The sequence below is a fragment of the Maylandia zebra genome, linkage group LG10 (genome assembly GCF_041146795.1).
Source record: "Maylandia zebra isolate NMK-2024a linkage group LG10, Mzebra_GT3a, whole genome shotgun sequence".
Lineage (NCBI taxonomy): Eukaryota > Metazoa > Chordata > Actinopteri > Cichliformes > Cichlidae > Maylandia > Maylandia zebra.
Window position 1 is genome coordinate 16,357,580 of NC_135176.1, and position 13,707 is coordinate 16,371,286.

The following is a 13,707-nucleotide window of genomic DNA, read 5'->3' on the forward strand; positions in this document are numbered from 1 at the left end:
AGCAAGCACATCCTGGGGCTGCAGTGTATAAACCCCTGATTGCAGATATCACGTGAGAGTTTAGAGATGTCAAAAAAGGCACCAGTTTACATGTGTGAAAAAAAAGACGATGTGGTCTGATGAGTGATGCACAAAACGCCACACCCAGGAGGAGTCAATTAAGCAACCTAATCAGGCTTTTGATGTGGAGGAGTAGCAGCTCTACTAAGAGTCCCTTGTGAACCAAGCTTTTCACAGTATCTCAAAGGCAAAGCCCAGTAAGCTTTTGAAGGAAACTCATTTCTGCTGCTTGTATCCACAACGTTATTCTTCACTACTCAGGACCATGACCATAGGTGAAGGTAGGAACTGACTTACACCAAAGTCATGTTCCTGCATTATCATATTAATGCTGGTCCAGGATCAGCACTGCAACCGACCAGTCCTGTTGTTGCAATGTCATAGTTTTGGAAGGAGGAAAAAATGGTGAAAAACACCATAATTTTCTAGAACAAATGTTAAGTGTTTCAAGTTTATTTATTTAATATAATAAATATTTTATCAAGAAAGATGTCATGACCCTGTGCCTTCTCGGCTGACTCTGTATGGCTACAAGTGTTTTTGTTGTGCTGCATCTCTCTCTCTCCCCTGCACTGCGCTCTACCGGGGCGGAGTCATGACGGCTCCAGCCCCTGGCTCGGACACCTGCAAGCAATCATCTCACTCACTTCTTAAGGCGGCTGCTGAGAGTGCTTCCTCGCTGGATTATTGTGTAACACTCGTCAGTGTCATCACTTATCTGAGCCGTTTTTCGAGTTTCTGTCGTGCCACTACTCACCTGCCTTTCCTCTCTGTGCCAGGATTCTCGCCAGCCTGAGGACCGCCGTTGGTGAGCTAAAGCCGGAGTCCGAGCTACCTGAGCTTCAGTGGATGTTGTACATAGCCCTCTTCTTCCCGTGCCTGTGCTTCCCGGAGACCCTCTTCCTGTGCCCCCTCACCTGTATATATTCGCACCTGGTGTCTGTGTGTGTCAATAAATCACGAACTTAAGTGACGGTCTGCCTCCGAGTCCCTCCTGAGCCTGACAGAATAATCCAGCCACCGCTATGGACTCAGCAGGCCCAGCCTCGGCAGCGACAGCCCCTATGTCTCTGGAGGAGCTTCTGCACCGACACGAGCAAATGCTGGTGAAGCTCAGCGGAGACGTGGCGTCTCTAACGCAGGCCTTCGCCCAACGGATTCCGCTGGCCGAGGACCAGCCTCCCGCGGCCCCTCCCCAGGTAACGCACGCTCCTGCCGTCACTACAACAGCCACAGCTACCCAGGCTGCTAGCGTGGTATCATCAGTAGCCTCCGCGGTTTCGCTGGATAAGCTTTTGCCTTCACCTGAGGCTTTTTCTGGGGAGATGGGAAAATGTGCGGGATTTTTGTTGCAGTGTTCTATGCACTTTCAATTACTGCCCCATGTGTTTGTTTCTGACGGGGTTAAGATCGCTTACGTCACCCAGCTACTACGTGATCGAGCCCTGGCCTGGGCCCAGGCCCAGCTGCAGGCTTGCCCCGGAATGTCTTATGACGACTTCCTGTCGCGCTTCAAGTCGGTGTTTGATAAAGGCTCTAGTACAGAGGCAGCTGGCTATCGTTTGATTAATCTGAAGCAAGGTAGGCGAAGCATGGCTGACTTTTCTGTTGATTTCTGGACTCTAGCTGCACAGACCAAATGGGGACCTGAGGCCCTGAAGACCACTCTGTTAAATAATATCCGCGAAGAGCTCAAGGATGAGATAATGATGCGTGAGCTTCCTGCTTCTCTAAATGCTTTGATGTCCCTGTGTATTCAGGTGGATGATCGCCTGCGGGCGCGCCAGAGCTCACGAAGACAGCAGTTTCGCGAGCCCCTGGCTTTTCGGGAGCCCCAACCCGACGCACGGGAGGCTAGAGCTTTTGGAACTGAGGAGGAGGTACCCATGCAGCTGGGACGTTCTCGACTCACCCCTGCGGAGCGACAACGCCGGTTTTCCGCGGGTGAGTGTCTGTATTGCGGTCGCAAGGGGCATTACATCTCTGCCTGCCCGGCGCTGGCAAAAGGGGGCGCCCGCCAGTAATTGAGAGGGTACTGGTGGGCGACCTGTCCAGCAACAAGCCTCTTCCCCGTCTCTTGCTGCCTGCTAAACTCACCCTCCGGTCGTTGTCCCATTCCCTCTCTGTGTTAATTGACTCTGGTGCAGAACAGAATTTCATTGATGCGTCGCTAGTCTCCAAGCTCAGCATTGGCACACGACCACTGCCTCATCCTCTCCGCGTGTCCGCCCTGTCTGGTCACCGGTTGCCTGACATAACGCACGTCACCCTACCTGTCACACTCACTCTCTCCGGTAACCACGTTGAGAACGTTTGTTTCTGCGTGTTTAAGGCTCCAGTAACCCCGCTCGTACTAGGTTATCCATGGCTTTCACAACACAACCCACACATCGACTGGAAGAAGGAGCAAGTTATGGGGTGGGGTGTGGGCTGCCACATGACCTGCCTTCGGGCCGCCACGCCATCTGCTCCCTCTCCCCCCCCCGGGAAGCCTTCAAAGTCACCAGAGTTGTCTTCGGTTCCTTCCGTCTATCATGACCTCGCAGCAGTTTTTAGTAAGGATGAGGCGGGCTCGCTTCCACCACACCGGCCCTATGACTGTGCCATTGATCTTTTCCCTGGGGCGCCTCTCCCCTCTGGCCGCCTCTACAGCCTCACACAGCCCGAAAGGGAAACCATGGAGAGATACGTCAACGACTCTCTGGCTGCTGGGTTAATTCGCCCGTCATCCTCCCCCGTGGGGGCAGGATTCTTCTTTGTTGCAAAGAAAGACAAGACGCTCCGGCCATGTATTGATTACCGCGGCCTCAACAAGATCACGGTAAAGAACAAGTACCCTCTTCCCCTCCTTAATTCTGCTTTCGAACTACTCCAGGGGGCCACGGTGTTCAGCAAACTGGACCTGCGAAACGCTTACCACCTGGTGAGGATCCGGGAGGGAGATGAGTGGAAGACCGCTTTCAACACTCATATCGGACACTATGAGTATCTCGTCATGCCCTTTGGCTTAACCAATGCGCCCGCGGTCTTCCAGGCCCTTGTTAACGATGTTCTGAGGGATTTTATTAATCGATGTGCTTTTGTGTACCTTGATGATATTCTCATTTTCTCTAAGTCCCAGGCGGAGCACGAGAGTCACGTGAGGCAGGTCCTGCAGCGCCTCCTGGAGAACCGGTTGTTCGTGAAAGCGGAGAAATGTGAATTTCACGTTGACACTGTGGCCTTCCTTGGCTATATCATCTCTCAGGGGGATCTCAAACCTGACCCCGAGAAGGTCCGGGCCGTGGTGGACTGGCCTCAACCGCCGAACCGCCAGCAACTCCGACGGTTCCTAGGATTCGCCAACTTCCACCGACGCTTCATAAAGGACTACAGTAAGATCGCCTCACCTCTCACTGCGCTTACCTCTCCCAAAGTTCCTTTTCAGTGGGACCTCTCTGCTCAGGAGGCCTTTTCCCTACTAAAGGAGAAGTTCACTACCGCCCCCATCCTCCGTCAGCCCAACCTCAGGCAACCGTTCGTGGTGGAGGTGGATGCTTCGGACTCTGGAGTGGGAGCAGTTCTGTCTCAACGATTTGAAGGTACGCTCCATCCCTGTGCATTCTTTTCTCGTCGTCTCTCACCCGCAGAACAGAACTACGGCATCGGTGATCGGGAGCTGCTAGCGGTCAAACTGGCCCTGGAGGAGTGGAGGCACTGGCTTGAGGGCGCGGAACACCCATTCATCGTGTGGACCGACCATAAGAACCTTGAGTACATCCGGTCCGCCAAACGCCTAAATTCACGACAAGCCAGGTGGGCCCTCTTCTTCACAAGATTCAATTTCACCATCACTTACAGACCAGGGTCGCGCAACGTGAAGCCCGATGCACTCTCCCGTCAGTTTTCCAGTACGGAAGGAGACTCCGATCCAGAACCGATTCTTCCAGCTACCTGTGTTGTTGGAGCTGTCACATGGGAGATCGAAGCTCTCGTGCGCGAGGCCCAGGATACTGACCCCGACCCGGGGACGGGCCCCCCTGGTCGGTTGTTTGTCCCTGCTGCTGTCCGACCTCAGGTACTCCACTGGGGCCACACTGCCCGGTTCACCTGTCATCCAGGAGCCCGCCGCACCATCACCTTCCTGCAGCGGTTTTTCTGGTGGCCCACCTTGGACAAGGACGCCAGGGAGTACGTTATGGCGTGCACCACGTGTGCCCGGAACAAACGTCCCAACCGACCACCCGCCGGGCTTCTTCAACCACTCCCCACGCCAGGACGGCCATGGTCTCACATAGCGCTGGACTTCATTACGGGGCTCCCACCGTCATCCGGTAACACCACCATCCTCACTATTGTTGACCGTTTTTCTAAGTCGGCTCATTTCATCGCCCTCCCCAAGCTCCCTACAGCCCTGGAGACCGCCCAGCTGCTCACCACCCACGTCTTCCGGCTTCATGGCATTCCGATGGACATCGTTTCCGACCGGGGACCCCAATTTACCTCTCGGGTTTGGAAGGAGTTCTGCGTGCAGATCGGCGCCGCGGTCAGTCTCTCTTCGGGCTTCCACCCTCAGAGCAATGGACAGGCCGAGCGTACCAACCAAGAGCTCGAAGCGGCACTCCGCTGTGTCGTCTCTCTCAACCAGGCCACTTGGAGCGAGCAGCTCCCCTGGATTGAGTACGCCCACAACTGCCTGACCTCTTCAGCCACTGGACTGTCGCCGTTCGAAGCCTCATTGGGCTACCAACCACCCCTGTTCCCGGCCGTGGAGGGTGAGCATGCCGTCCCATCGGTACAACATCATTTCCGCAGGTGCCGCCGGGCCTGGCGGTCCACCCGAGCCGCTCTGCTGCGGACGGCGGAGCGCAATAAGGAGATCGCTGACCGCCACCGGATCCCTGCGCCTGCCTATACAGTTGGGCAACAGGTATGGCTCTCCTCACGCTTTGTTCCCCTTCGTGCAGAGTCGAAGAAACTTTCCCCGGCTTTCATCGGTCCGTTTGAGATTGAGGCCCTGGTCAATCCGGTATCCGTCCGTCTGAAGCTGCCTCGCAATATGCGTATCCATAATGTTTTCCATGTCTCCCAGGTCAAGCCCGTGCTCTCCAGCCCGTTGTGCCCTCCTTCCGGGCCCCCTCCGCCCGCCCGGCTCGTGGATGGGCAGGAAGTGTTTAACATCACCCGCATTATGGACTCTCGGCGGCGGGGGCGGGGCGTCCAGTACCTGGTGGACTGGGAGGGCTACGGGCCAGAGGAACGTTCCTGGGTGCCCCGGTCGGCGGTTCTGGCTCCTGGTCTGCTCCGCGAGTTTCACCGGCGGCATCCGGGTAAGCCAGGTGGGTCGCCGAGGGGCTCCCGTTGAGGGGGGGGTACTGTCATGACCCTGTGCCTTCTCGGCTGACTCTGTATGGCTACAAGTGTTTTTGTTGTGCTGCATCTCTCTCTCTCCCCTGCACTGCGCTCTACCGGGGCGGAGTCATGACGGCTCCAGCCCCTGGCTCGGACACCTGCAAGCAATCATCTCACTCACTTCTTAAGGCGGCTGCTGAGAGTGCTTCCTCGCTGGATTATTGTGTAACACTCGTCAGTGTCATCACTTATCTGAGCCGTTTTTCGAGTTTCTGTCGTGCCACTACTCACCTGCCTTTCCTCTCTGTGCCAGGATTCTCGCCAGCCTGAGGACCGCCGTTGGTGAGCTAAAGCCGGAGTCCGAGCTACCTGAGCTTCAGTGGATGTTGTACATAGCCCTCTTCTTCCCGTGCCTGTGCTTCCCGGAGACCCTCTTCCTGTGCCCCCTCACCTGTATATATTCGCACCTGGTGTCTGTGTGTGTCAATAAATCACGAACTTAAGTGACGGTCTGCCTCCGAGTCCCTCCTGAGCCTGACAAAAGATTGCAATGCAGTTGCAATGTTGATCCTGGGCAAGCATTATTATGGTGCCAAATCAGGCGCCCCCTTCCAGCTCTACTCTCTGCTCTTTCCTATCTTGTCCCTTTTGTCCCTTTTGTCTTACTTCACTCTATCACCTTTTCTATCCCTTTGAAGAAGTGAGGCTCCATAAATGCTAGAGGTAAGTATTATTTCTGAGTTACAGCAAATAGATAGGAGAAAATAAACTGTGGAAAACTAAAGAGAAGAAAGAAGAGAAGAAATAACAATTTAACATAAACCAGTGACACACTCCAGGGATGAGGGTGTCTAGTGAGAATGGCCGAAACACCCGATTAATCCAAGGTCCACTACTGATGATGTGCCCCAAATCTTAATATGATGATCTAAATCAGATCTCTAATCCCCAAAAAATGGCAGATTAACTTGGGTAAAAGACCGAAAGTTGAGGCACAAAACGATGTGTGCTGCTGGTAAATTTTCTGGGCTGCCTTTCCTCATAACAGCCATTCCTCAAGATTCTCTCCATTTAAAGCAATGCAATGTCAGGGACTAAAACATCTACTCCTTTTACTGAATCAGAAGCAGTAGCTAACTTCCTGGCTAATGCTAACGGAATGCTCGGACAACATCATTGGTCAGTTGCAATGCTGATCTTGGGCAAACATTGTTATGGTGACATTAGAACAACACCAACACAGGTAAGATCGTGCTGCCCTACCACTAACAGGAGGGGCTGCAGGGGCTAAGGTCCTGGCTGGTATAGTATATTTAGAAAGCTATCGCTAGCATATTTCGATTTTCTTTTGGAAGGAAACTTTTTTCTCTTTCTTTCAAACTTTGACAAAATGAATGTTGTACGCGTCTTAATATATCAGGTGCCCCAGATACATGAGGCCGCATTGTGGCAAGCTTCTCCTGTTTCACACCACTTCAGTTGTCTTTAGTGTATAAGGCAAAGTTAAAGTTATCATAGTGGCATATGCTCACACACAGACATCATTATTGTTATTCCTGCTGTCCACTGAAGCCTTTGTACACAGTAATAGTCACAACACCCTGGATGTGTTACGACCATCATCTCGTTTAAATGTGGGGATTTCTACTGTAGTGCTGTACAGTGACTTTACCACATGGGTCGCTCTAAGCCAGTTTTGAGCCTAAAAATCAGAGTTGGGACTATACTGCCATTAACTCTTGTCCCCGCTGTTTCACAACCTCATTTTTGGCCAGACGGGTGACTAGATAAGTACTTTTTATAACAGCAGTCTAGCAGTTTCTTTATGCGGTAGGGAATGATGATTAAAGCTTTTTAACACGTAAATTGGGAGAGAATCACAGCAAATCAAATTTGTTAAATGCAAATGTTTTCTTTTAATAATTACAAAAGCTCAAGGCTGATCAGTAAAGGTTTTGGGTTCATAACTAAATGAGAATATCAATGTCTATGTAACCCTTACTTAGTGTTCACATTTTACGTCTTTACATCGTGGTCCAGATCATTTTTGACCAGAGACAAAAGTCATAATAAGTGCCTGCAATAAATTGTGAATTGAAGATTTATTTAGAATGATTTAAATGTTCTACTTACATCTGACAATGAATGATTAAAGATTAATTAATTCTTCAGAGAGCAGGTAGGGTGTAATTTTAGATTTTACAATATTTTGGAACTTGCATGCTTCCCACACTCACTGAAATGCCAACTCAGGTGCATTCCTAATTTTATGACCCTCCTGACCCTCATTTGATCTCTGTTTTATTCTCAGTTAACTGCCAATTAGTTTAATTTTGGTTAACTCAGAGTAAATGGATTCTAATTAGTTTATTATTAGATGATTTAGTTACAGTGTAGGTGCGTCTGCTTGCAGGTGTTGATATCGTGTCTGCGTCGTGGCATCCTCTCACCTTTGTATGATCTCTGTTCCTCTACACCTTTGCACCAAACATGATCACTCTTATGGCCCTTTCACATATGCACTGCACTGACCACACTAGTCTGACTCAGTGGCCCAAAAGTTTTTCAGAGTTTAGCAGTGCTGTTGTTGCATTGTAAGTCTCTTTTCTTTTTCACTGTTTTGAGATTCCCCCGTAATCTTTCAAAAGCCAGAAGCACAGATAGTATCAAGGGTCCCGTTGAACTTTGTCACCACTGTCCCATTAAATATCCTTATAGATATGGCATGTACAGTTTAACAGTTTCAGCATTTCCTTATGCCACAGTTTTCCTTTGACCCACACTGGTGGATGAAAAATCAAGCTTAAAAGATATGAGTCAAATTTGACCATTTTATGGCCTTATTTATATAAATGTAGTTGGATAGTCGAAGATTGTTTAAGCGTAATCTTAAATTTACAAATGGATTACTTTTTAACAAGGTGAAACAAAGCTTAGTTTCTTGTCTGCAAATGAAGCTGTTCTCTTTTTTTTTGTACAACGGTGGAGCAGGCAAGAAACAAGTAATAAATAAAGAAGTAATTCCACACTAGTCAGTTTCCTGAAATGCTGAAATCCCCTTTCTAGCCACAGAACAGAGCATGACTGAGGTTAGGGTCTGCCCAACCCCCAGGGTGCACACCACTGAACACACATCACGTTTATGTGGGCCAGACAGTGTGTAAAAAAAAAAAAAAAAAAAAACCTTCTAAAAATAAGTTAGTTGACCTTAACCTTCTCCCCCCCACCTCTTTCCTCAGTGTTCACATCACTGCATGATGATTATCAATCTTATGTAATGTGGTCATGACCGAGGTGTGCTTTCAACCACTCATCTGAGAAGTACCCTCATCATTCTTTTGTCTCATTCTCATTATGCCTGTGGTAATGCACAAAGACAAACTGGACACATTGTTATGCAGAACTTTCCCAGAATTTCATTTTAGAAGTTGTCCCTGGTTAAATAGAGCAAATTTCTTTTCCTCCTCTTTTCCTCACCCATCCCTATCTCCAGTTCTCAAGTTGCCTGTGGCCCGGCAGCAGCAGCAGCAGAAGCCACAGCAACAGTTTGTGTTGCCACAAACATAGTAGGCAGGAGAAACCCACCATGACAGGAAGATAACAATGCTGCAACCCCACACTAATTGGCCTGGGGCTTACAGGTAGAGTCTGCTGTTCAGCAGCCTGGTATTTTGGGATGTGAAAGCAGAAGGAGGGCAGGTGGGGAAGGGGAAGATGAGGGACAGGAGGAAAGGGGGGAGTAGAGGAAAGAAGTGTCAGGTTTGATTATGGATGAACTGTAAGATAACTTGAGTTGGGACATGTTTTTTCTTGCAAGGTAAAAGAAATTATCTGTCTATATAGATGCAGCATGGAATAAGTGTGTGCATAGATGCCATCTATGCATATCTGCCTCACAAAGCCCTAAGCATAGGACATTGATGATTTAAGCAGTTTGGTATAAGCAAGAGTTGCTACTTTTTTTAAAAATAACCACTGTAAACATTTGTTCTGTTATTGATGGTGTTACTTTTGAAATCGCTCCAAAAGTACATTATATTCTTAACGCTACATAATACCACCACTATCTACTTAGGCTCATGGCCATGTACTTATCTTGTACCAATTTAACAGAATTTTTCTCAGTATTTTTTTATTCTTCTTAGTCCTGACAGCTTCTGGGAAAACAAACTGCTCCATTAATCATAAGCTAAGAGAGGATAGCTGACCTTTTTTGACTTAAAACGGTCTACTCGGCAGCTCAAAAATTAAGTTGTATCAAAAGATTGTAGGTTTAATCATATACTGTAGCACAGTAATAAACAAGAGCTGAGACTGATGTCTGAGGTCTCAGACATAAAAGTGGTCTGGGATTTGTGCCAGTACACTGCTCAATCTAAAAAATAAGCTTCTGGTCTTTGTGTTTCTCATTTAGTGATCAGCCTTTTATTGTGTACATTACTGGCGCAAGTCTTTCATTGTCTTTTTTTTTTAATCCAGTGAGATCCCAGCCGAGATATTATGTAAGAGTGGACATGATAATGGTTATATATCTTATTGCTAAACTAAAGTTGATTTATAGTCGATTAAAAATAAACAATACACAATCACAGCCTGTAATGTTGAATTGCACATTTAGACATCACACTTGATCCTTTTCATTCCTGTAAATTGTTGTTTCAGTTGCACTACGTGGCTGTGGAGCCTTCTTAAATAGAAACGCTTCACCTTTAAAAGCATGTTGGGTGGTTTTCTTTGCTTTACTTATTGTCTCTGTTGTTTTCAACTATGGGTTTATAATGGTCCAATCAGCTAGTACCTGTGTTTCCACTGAAAGCTCTGTTTATGAGCTACCTTATTGTTTTGTTAGAAGCATTTTGAGCAGAGTTCTGTTTTGTTGACCTCCTTTAAGGGCCCATTTATTTGCTAAAATTGCTTATTTTCATTTCTATGTTTTGGGTCTCAGTAAAGTCCATTTTAAAATAGTAACCAGTGTTTTTGTGTGCCTTTTAAGTCCCCGATTCCCTACAGAATCTATGTGATAAGCTAGGTAGGGCCAAACCAGCCATTCTAACAATAGACTAGCAGCCACAACCACCAAACAGGAAACAACTGGCTCTATTAAGTTACATTTTGATTAGTAACTTTTACATGCATCAGGCATAACATGTGGTCAATGACAGGTGAAGTGAATAACACTTCTCTGTTTTTCTTCATTGTGGCACCTGTTAGTGGGTGAGATACATTAGGGAGCAAGTGAACTTTTTATCCTTAAACCTGATGTGTTGGAAGCACGAAAAATGGACAAGTGTAAGGATTTGAGTGAGTGTGATAAGGGCCAAATTGTGATGGCGAGATGTCTGGGTCCAAGGGAGTGATCCAAGGAAGGAACAGTGGGTGGCCATGGCTAAGTGATGCACATGAGGAGAGGGTGTGTGGGTGTGTGTGTGTGTGTGGTCTGATCCAATAGATGGTCTACTGTAGCTTAGACTGCCAGCTCTCACATCCCATTGTTCATTCAGTGGTGCTAGTTTCAGTCATTGTGCAAATGTGCTGTTTATAAGGTTGGGGAAACCTGCAGTCAGCTGAGACTGAAGAAGTCACTTGGATGAGTGATGAAACGTTTCTCCCACTGAAAACGCTACGTCCAGATGAACAGAATCGACCTTTTGGGGTGCCAGAAAAGTTCATGCTGATTCTGACAGCAAGGTGTCAGAATACATACCACACACATACCACAGGCTGTCTACAACTAGAAGCACAAACAATGGGCTCATGAGCATCAGAACTGGATCTTGGAACAATGTAAGAGGGTGGCCTGATCTGATGAGTCACATTTTCTTTTACATTAGGTGGATGGCTGGGTGCATATGTGTTGCCTACCTGTAGAACACCTGGCACCAGGAAGCACTACGGGAGTAAGGCAAGCTAGTGAAGGCAGTGCGACACTTTGGGCAAGGTTCTGCTGGGAAACCTTGAGTCCTGCACTTGACTCCATGCAGATGTTACTTTGATACGTACCATTTCTTTCATCGAAACGATATTCCCTGATGGCTGTGGCCTCTTTCAGCTTGATAATCCACTCTGCGACGAAGCAAAAATGATTCATGAATGGTTTGAGGAGTTGACATGACCTCCAAATTCCCAGATCTCAATCCCATCAAGCATCTGTGTGACGTGCAGAACAAACAAGTCTTCAAAGTTTACAGGACTTAAAGGATAGGTTGCTAACACCTTGGTGCCAGATACCACAGCACACCTTCGGGGCTCTATTGAAGTCCGTGCCTCAGTGGGTCAGGGCTATTTTGGCAGCAAAAGGGGGACCAACATAATATTAGGCAGGTGGTCATAATGTTATGCATAATCAGTGTGGATTGCTGCCATCTAGCTTTTAATTATTATTTTCCCCTTCAAAGTCAGTATAAATCATTCCCTGACAGGCCTTCTGGAAGAGCTTGATGACAGTTTATCATGATGACCTTATTAAACCATCTCAAAGAACAAATAGGTTAGGTTGGCAAGTAATACAGCACTATCAGTATTATTATATTACAGCATATATTTTTGCAAAGCAGTAGATTCCATGTTAAATCCTCCAAAAAGACACAATAGAACAAGGTAGAAATTTTTCAGATTTAAGTTGAAAGTCAAGTAATGAGTAATGACAGCAGAGCCTTCAACAGGGCATGGTTTCATTATTAATAAGCTTCAACTTATATTTACGTTTCCCTTTCCCTTTATAAAAGTAGAAATTGTAAGTGGATTCAGTTTGATTATTTAATTCCTTGCTATTTCCAATTTCACAACACATGCAAACACATGGACAATACACATAGTGAGCTGTAGCGTTCATCCACAACCGTAATACACAGATTAGTGGAAACATGGAAATGGATTTGTGAGAGCTGAGTGTGGATGGCAGCAGTGGTGGAATTTTTATGGACCGTGTATGTGAAGCACGTGTTTGCTTATCCACCTGTATATGTTAACAAATTCCACAAGGGATCTAGTCCAGACTGTATACGTGTCTGCAAACAGTCCAGGCCTCATATGTATGAGGTTGTTAAAGTCAGGAAATAAGTGATTCTGTCAACATCCTAAAGGTCAGCAGTGGTTATTGTCATAGCTCTTTCAGACACATTATTATCTTAGGGATGGCTTAGAAAATGTATATACAGGGAAACCATTTTTATAATTGCACATGCTATCCAAAGGGACAGTTTGGGATGATTGGTTTGGAGACAAAGTTAGAAAGGCAAGGCTGAATATGTGTAGTGGAGGAATCACTGACATATTGGGGAAAGGATTTTGAAAATGATCTGCTGGCAGGAGAAAAAGATGAAGACCAGAGAGAAGATTCATGGATGTAATGAAGGAGGATATGCACAGGGTTAGTGTGACAAAGGAAGATGCTGGGGATAAGGTCAGATGAAGGCAGATGATCCACTGTGGCAACACCTAAAGGGACCAGCCAGAAGAAGAAGATATACTGTTCAAACAGAGATCTCCGCAGGGCTAGAATGAATCATAGAGCTGTATTATATTTGAGACTAAATTCAATTTCCGTGCAGTTATTTTATTCACCCTTCAGGAGCCCTTTGAGCTTTTACAACCCTAAATTTAAAGACGTTGGTATGCTCTTTAAAATGTCAATAAAAACACAAACAACACATATTCTATTTACAATACAACATAGAAAATATATCAAGTGTTTAAACTTACTAAATTACAACCATTTTAAGAAGAAACATGAGCTCTGAATTTGCTGCCAGCAAGACATTTCCAAAACATTCGAATGAGGGCAAGAAAAAGCTGAAAAGGTAATTGGTACTGCAAAAAACAGCTCGGGGAACATTTTTCAACTAGTTAGTCTTATTGGTAATTATAAAGTCGGTATAAAAAGAGAATCTTAAAGGGGCAGATTTTCTAAGAAATAAAGTTGGCCAGAGGTTTACTAAGTAAAATTCTGAGGACTTTGAATATCATCCACATCATGTACAGAACATGATATCGTCAAAAGATTCAGAGAATATGGAGAAATCTCTGTACTGGATGCCAGTGATCTTCCAGCCCTCAGATGGTACTGCATTAAAAACAGGCATGATTCTGTCAGGGAAATCTCTGCATGGCTTAGGAACATTTCCAGAAATCACAACACAGTTCACTGTTCCATCCATAAATACAAGTTGTCATACAAGACTTACAAAAAAGAAGCTACACGTGATCTTCTACGTACCAAAACTCATCTAAAATGGACTTAAGCACAGTGGAAACATGGCCTGTGGGCAGACAAGTCCAATTTTAAATTCTTTTTGGAAAACATGGATGCTGTGCCCT